At 39.0% G+C, this 7,606-nt stretch overlaps 1 non-coding gene across 1 annotated transcript; it reads right to left on the bottom strand.

The window, feature by feature from the left end:
- Nucleotides 1-236: 236 nt before the first annotated feature.
- LOC127078023 (small nucleolar RNA R71) lies at nt 237-343 on the bottom strand. Its single transcript, XR_007787773.1, has one exon. It is a non-coding gene; the product is annotated as a small nucleolar RNA R71 (small nucleolar RNA).
- Between the last annotated feature and the right edge of the window lie 7,263 nt (nt 344-7,606).

Raw genomic sequence — 7,606 nt, 5'->3', positions numbered from 1 at the left:
TTTCTGGAAATCCTACCGAGGATCCAAACCTTCATTTATCCGTATTTGTCCAATACGCTGATACTGTTAAAGCTAATGGTGTCACTTCAGAGGCAATTCGACTTCGTCTCTTTCCTTTCTCGTTAAGAGATAAAGCTAGAAGATGGCTTCAATCTCTTCCCTCCAACTCAGTCACCACATGGAATGAGTTGAAGAAAGTCTTTCTTGCCCGATATTTTCCTCTAAGCAAAACAGCTATGTTAAGAGCCCAGATAAATGGATTTAAGCAGAAAGATAACGAGTCTCTTTTTGAAGCATGGGAAAGGTAGAAAGACATGATGAGACTTTGTCCACACCATGGTTTAGAGGACTGGTTAGTAATTCATACCTTCTATAATGGTCTCTTGTACAACACAAGGTTAACAATAGACGCCGCCACCGGTGGTGCGCTTATGGATAAACCTTACGCTGACGCTTATCAACTTATCGAGAGCATGGCCCAAAACCATTATCAGTGGGGAAGCGACCGAACAATGGTAGAAAAACCTCAAGCAAAAGGGGGCATGTACGAGATAAGTAGCCTCGATCATGTTAATGCAAAAGTGGATGCTCTTGCCCAAAAAATTGAAAGTTTAAATGTATCACCTCCAGCCACCGTGGTTGCCGTAACTCAAAATTGCGAAGTCTGTGGAATTCAAGGTCACACTCCTACAGATTGTCAACTCCTAACAGGAATCCAAGCAGAGCAGGTGAACTATGCTCAAGGAAATCCCTACTCGCATACCTATAACTCAAACTGGAAGAACCACCCTAACTTTTCATATAAAAGTAATAATGTTTTATACGCACCAGGTCAAGCTCCCAGTCAAGCCCCAGCTATACCTCCTGGATATCAAAAGCCGACCCCATCTACACCTAACAATAACGTTCCTAGGAAATCCAATTTGGAAATTATGATGGAGAACTTCATAGCTTCTCAACAACAAACCAATAAAGAATTCTTAAACCAGAATGTACACACTAGCGAACAGATTAAACAACTAGCAAGTAAAGTAGATGCCCTGGCTACCCATAACAAAATGCTGGAAAAACAAATCTCACAAGTAGCTCAACAACAAGCGCCTACTGCTGCCCCAACTGGTACATTTCCTGGACAGCCCCAACCTAATCCGAAAGGCCACGCTCATGCAATTATACTAAGAAGTGGAACAGAGGTAGAAGGACCGTCTGACCCAAGGATTGAGAACCAAAACTCTAAAAATTCAACTGAGGAAGAAGGTAGACCTAAGGAAAAGGAAGAGAGTAATAAAGAAACCGTAGAAAACAAAGAACCTTATGTACCTCCGCCGCCTTACAAACCACCTATCCCTTACCCTCAAAGGCTAATTAAAACCAAAGACGCGGGCCAATTTAAGAAATTTGTTGACCTACTGAAACAATTAATCGTCACCATTCCTTTTACAGAAGCTATTACACAGACGCCTTCATATGCTAAGTTCTTAAAAGAAATTTTATCTAATAAAAGGAAACTTGAGGACAGCGAAACCGTTACACTCACTGCTGAGTGTAGCGCAATAATCCAAAATATGCCTCCTAAACTTAAAGATCCTGGTAGTTTCTCTATACCCTGTCATATAGGAAAATTTGTCATAGATAAATCTTTGTGCGATTTAGTTGGGAGAATTAAGACCAACTAAAATGTCTGTGCAATTAGCAGATCGTTCCGTTAGATATCCCGTAGGAATTCTTGAAAACGTTCCCGTGCGCATAGGTCAATTCTACATTCCCACCGATTTTATAATTATGGACATAAGAGAAGATGAAGTTACCCCCATTATATTGGGAAGACCATTCTTAGCAACCGCCGGTGCTATCATAGACGTAAAACGAGGACGACTCACTTTCGAAGTAGGAGAAGAGAAAATTGAGTTCATTCTTTCCAAATTTTTGAAAGTACCTGCAATAGAAGACACATGTTACTTCGTGGATATCATCGACGAATGCATAAAAGAAACAGAATTAGAAAATGATGATTTATCCGACTATCGTGTAGAAGACAAACTGAACCAATGTTTAGCAATAACATCGGATCCTACACAATGCCTCAAGAAACCAACCCTCGACCTGAAAACACTTCCCAAAAATCTAAGATATGAATTCCTAGACTTAGAACTTGAACGACCAGTGATAGTCAATGCAGACCTAGGAAAACATGAAACCGAAAAACTCCTACATATCTTAAGAAAATATCCAACCGCACTAGGATACAACATCACCGATCTTAAAGGGATAAGTCCTTCTATTTGTATGCACCGCATCATGCTAGAAGAAGACTGTAAGACTTCTAGGGAACATCAGAGGAGACTAAACCCGATCCTGAGTGAGGTAGTGAAGAAAGAAGTAACGAAGTTATTAGAGGCATGTATCATATATCCTATATCCGATAGCAAATGGGTTAGTCCTGTACACGTAGTACAAAAGAAAGGAGGTATAACAGTGATCGAAAATGAAAAAGGAGAAACTATAACCAAACGAATTGAATTGGGATGGAGAATGTGCATTGACTATAGGAAGCTAAACAAAGCAACCCGAAAAGATCATTTTCCTTTACCATTCATAGACCATATGTTAGAACGATTAGCCAAGCATTCTCATTTCTGCTATCTAGACGGTTACTCAGGCTTCTTTCAAATACCAATTCATCCTGATGACCAAGAAAAGACAACGTTCACATGTCCCTTTGGTACCTTCGCTTATCGACGAATGTCGTTTGGCTTGTGCAATGCTCCTGCAACTTTCCAAAGGTGCATGATGGCAATATTCGCCGATTTTCTCGAAAACATCATGGAAGTCTTTATGGATGACTTTTCCGTATGCGGACAAAGTTTCGAAGAATGCCTTGAAAACCTAGAAAGAGTCCTAGAACGATGCGTACACCTAGTACTTAATTGGGAAAAATGTCACTTTATGGTACAAGAAGGAATTGTTTTAGGACACATCATATCAAATAGAGGAATTGAAGTAGACAAAGCTAAAATAGAAGTAATCGAAAACCTTCAACCTCCGAAAACTGTGAGAGAAATCCGAAGCTTCTTAGGACACGCCGGTTTTTACCGAAGGTTCATTACAGATTTCTCTAAAATAACTAAATCTTTAACCGGATTATTAATGAAAGATGTTGAATTCATCTTCGACAATAAATGTTTAGAAGAATTTCAAACACTTAAACAAGCATTGATCTCCGCGCCCATAATGCAGACCCCGGATTGGAATGAACCTTTCGAAATAATGTGTGACGCAAGTGACTACACCGTAGGCGCTGTTTTAGGACAACGAAAGGATAAAAAACTTCACGTCATATATTATGCGAGTAGAACTCTAGATGAAGCACAAATGAATTACGCCACGACCGAGAATGAACTTTTAGCAGTAGTATTTGCACTAGATAAATTTCGTTCCTACTTGGTCGGAGCTAAAATAATCGTTTACACTGATCACGCTACCATTAAGTACCTCTTAACAAAAAAGGATGCTAAACCTAGACTCCTAAGGTGGATCTTGTTGCTACAAGAATTTGATTTGGAAATCAAAGATAAAAAAGGAACTGAAAACGTAGTAGCAGATCACCTCTCTAGACTTGAAAACCTGGAACCGGAAAGAACATCGATCAACGATGATTTCTCGTACGATAAACTTATAGCTAATTTAGAAGAAAATAGAGCTGATGAACAGGTAGAGACCACCTTGGCTGTATGTGTTACACCATGGTATGCCGATTTTGTCAATTATTTAGCCGCCGGAGTGGTTCCACTTGATTTATCCTACCAACAAAAGAAACGATTCTTCCATGACATAAAACATTACCACTGGGACGACCCTTTACTTTTCAAAAGAGGCCCCGATGGTATTTTCCGTCGCTGTATACCTGAAGAAGAGGTAGAAAGTATAATCCAACATTGTCATTCCGCTCCTTACGGTGGACACGCAAGTACATCCAAAACCTGCTCCAAAATCCTACAAGCCGGTCTTTATTGGCCAAACATATGGAAGGATGTGCATGTTGCTGTCAAGAAATGCGATAGGTGTCAACGCACAGGAAACATATCTAGACGTGACGAGATGCCACAAAAAGGCATTTTGGAAGTAGAAATTTTCGATGTGTGGGGAATAGATTTCATGGGACCTTTTCCACCCTCTTTCGGTAACAAGTACATACTCGTAGCGGTTGACTACGTATCAAAATGGATTGAGGCTATAGCTTCTCCAACAAACGACACACGAGTAGTAATTAAACTCTTTAAGAATATAATCTTTCCAAGATTTGGTGTCCCAAGAATAGTAGTCAGTGACGGTGGATCGCATTTCATATCTAAGATACTCAAAAAATTACTGTTTAAGTATGGTGTAAAACATCGAGTAGCAACACCTTATCATCCTCAAACTAGTGGACAAGTGGAAGTGTCTAATAGAGAAATTAAACAAATATTGGAAAAAACAGTCGCTACATCGAGGAAAGACTGGTCATCAAAATTACCCGAAGCTTTATGGGCATACCGAACCGCTTACAAAACTCCCATAGGAACAACCCCATTTAAGCTTATTTATGGTAAATCTTGCCACCTCCCGGTAGAGTTAGAACATAAGGCCTATTGGGCTATAAAAAATTTTAATTTAAACTAAAGGCCGCCAGTGAAAAGCGAATTCTTGATATAAACGAATTAGAGGAACTTAGACAAGACGCATACGAAAATGCCAGAATCTACAAGGAAAGAACGAAAAAATGGCATGATAAACGTATATCAAGAAAAACATTCAAACAAGGCGATGTAGTCCTATTGTTTAACTCTAGACTTAAGTTATTCCCAGGAAAACTACGCTCTAGATTGTCTGGCCCTTTCCAAGTCACTAATGTCTTTCCTAGTGGAGCTGTAGAAATTAAAGGAAAATCTATTGAATCATTTATCGTAAACGGGCAGCGTCTAAAACATTATCACTATGATGAAAACAATGAAGACTCGCAAGTCCTGCACTTAGACATATTGTCTCCAAAATTAATAGATTAACATTTAATAGTTTTATGTCGAGCTTGCGACATTAAACAAAGCGCTTCGTGGGAGACAACCCACAATTTTTTTTTCTTCTTTGATTATTCCTTTTGAATTTATTCAGTTTTCATTCTTCATATTTCTTTATTTTAATTAAATTTTTCTTCTTTTCTTCTTTCAGCATCTAGCGAAATCCTGACTAAATTCTTGTTTTTCTTTTCTTTAGCTAACACTAACCTGATGGGACATATTGATCGCATGGGTATCAAATTCAGAGGGAGAGCTCAGAGACAAAAATTTGAAGAACTAGCTGAGAGAGAGATGCACCCAAGTCTTTATGATGATAATGGTGCAATGACTGTTCTTGGGCTAAGAGATAGCGTCCTATATCTCCTGAGTCAAATAGGGTGGGAAACCACCCCTATTCAGAGACAATTTGTTACTTACCGGAGGCTAACTCTAGAATTCCTTAGCTCCCTGATCTATTTACCAAACCATGGAAAAGGAATAAACCGAGGTTTCATTCAATTCAGGATGTTCAATATGGAGTATCAGTTTAACATTCAAGAATTTACTAACCTTTTAGGGTTCCCTACTTCTTTTGATACATTCACCATGAGCCAAGAAGACCTTTTTGAATATAGAGAGCTTGAGCATTTTTGGGGAAGTTTAACGGGAAATGACGACCCTAAGGAACATGAGTTTCTTTCTGGAAACATACATAACCCGACTTTTCGTTATTTCCACAAGATCCTAGCACACACTCTTTTTGGGAAGAAATCAAACATTACCACAGTATCACGTGATGAACTTTTCCTGATATTTTGTGCTTCCCAGAACCGTCCAGTGAATGGTGCCACTTATATGTTGGCGAGTTTTGACCTCCTTATTCAAGACGACCGTGCACCGATCCAAATAGGAGGATTGATAACTATGATTGCTAATTCTATTGGATTGCGCCAACCCATGCTTGATTTGAACCCTTTTTGTGGTATTAAGCCTATGAATATACTTTTCCTGTTCAACACTATGTTTATAGGAAATCTTGGACCCGAAGAATTTGAACTATTAATTAATAACCAAGCTTTTTACCTATTCACCATGCCTAGCCCGATGACTAGTGTCCATAACCGAAATAATTGGCTTTACAACCTGGATGGAATACCTTCTCCTGTTAGATCTGTTGAAACCATCCAAGATTATGAGATTCTTGGCAACCAGATTCCTTATGCTGAGTCTGATGCGCAGACACCAACTGGTTACCACGATGCTGCCTCTCCACCTCATCCTATCCCGTCTGCAGAATCAGCAATACCTGATCTTAGACATCATATGCCCGGAACTGATTATAATACCGTTATTCAAGCCTTGATGTTAGAACAAGATGCCATCAGAGAAGAGGTAGCTAAGATGGGACATGAATTTCTGGAATACATGAGTGGAATGACAAATCAATTCCACGAGTTGCTACACCGTGTCAATTCTTTCGCCCCTCCGGCCAGAGATTCTACAAGTGGCTAGAAGAATTGGAGTTAATTAGTTTTAGTCATAGGAAATTTATAGTTTCGTTTAACGTTGCTTTTAACCTTAGGATTTATTTTTCGCATGTTTTATTTTGTTTTCAAATATTACATTATGTTTATTTTATTGAAGCTATTGGCATTATTGGTTAAATTTTATTTTATTTTGATTTATGCAATATCTAGAATTACCACTAATGATATTTACTATATGCTACTACTTACATAGCTTATTAGAGAAAAATATATATACACTAGGGTGTAGTAGAATAACATACATGGCAATTCAAAAATATATAACAATAGCAAATATAATAAACAAAACAATAAACAAATAATAATAACAAAAGTTATTGAGCTTCCACGTATGCCATGTCACGAGCGTAGTGACCGTTGCAACCTCACCAGCGTGACGAGCATCACACAAGTTGTCACGGTCGCCACACAACCCATGACGCCCGTAACACATTCTGTCACGAGCGTGACAACATGTTTCCTCGTGAACATTGACGACCGTTAGGGTCATGACCGTTACCCCCCCCCCCCCACCTTTTTATTTTCCCCCTTCATTCACCTCTTTACTCCATTCCACTCAGATTCATCCACATTTATTTTCCTCTCACCCACTCCTCTTCCCAATTCCAAAAAATTTCCTATAAATACCTACCATTCATTCCTTCCTACACCACATCATTCCAACAAACCATTCTATACAAATATATCTCATTATCTTTTCCTTCTTTCTACCTACCTATCAATATGGCGGAGAACCAACACCAAGAAGCGCAATTCGGAAATATTATTTTCCGATCTGAAGATGACAACTATCAACAGGAGCAGTTCGTTCGGTTCCAACAACTCGGCGTCGTATCTACCAGGTACCCGAATTTAAATTGCTTACAAGAATTAGGATTACTTCAGGGTGTGCAATGGATGCTTCGGATTTCTGATTTAACCTTTCTTTGCACACAAAATCACCCTACTTACCCATCACTCACCTTAGAGTTTTTAAGTTCTTATTCTTACACCACTCCACCTGGTGAGAACGAATACTTAACCGGT

The sequence above is a fragment of the Lathyrus oleraceus genome, chromosome 4 (genome assembly GCF_024323335.1).
Source record: "Lathyrus oleraceus cultivar Zhongwan6 chromosome 4, CAAS_Psat_ZW6_1.0, whole genome shotgun sequence".
Lineage (NCBI taxonomy): Eukaryota > Viridiplantae > Streptophyta > Magnoliopsida > Fabales > Fabaceae > Lathyrus > Lathyrus oleraceus.
Note: the sequence above shows the minus strand (reverse complement) of the source record. Positions and strands in the feature narration are given on the sequence as shown.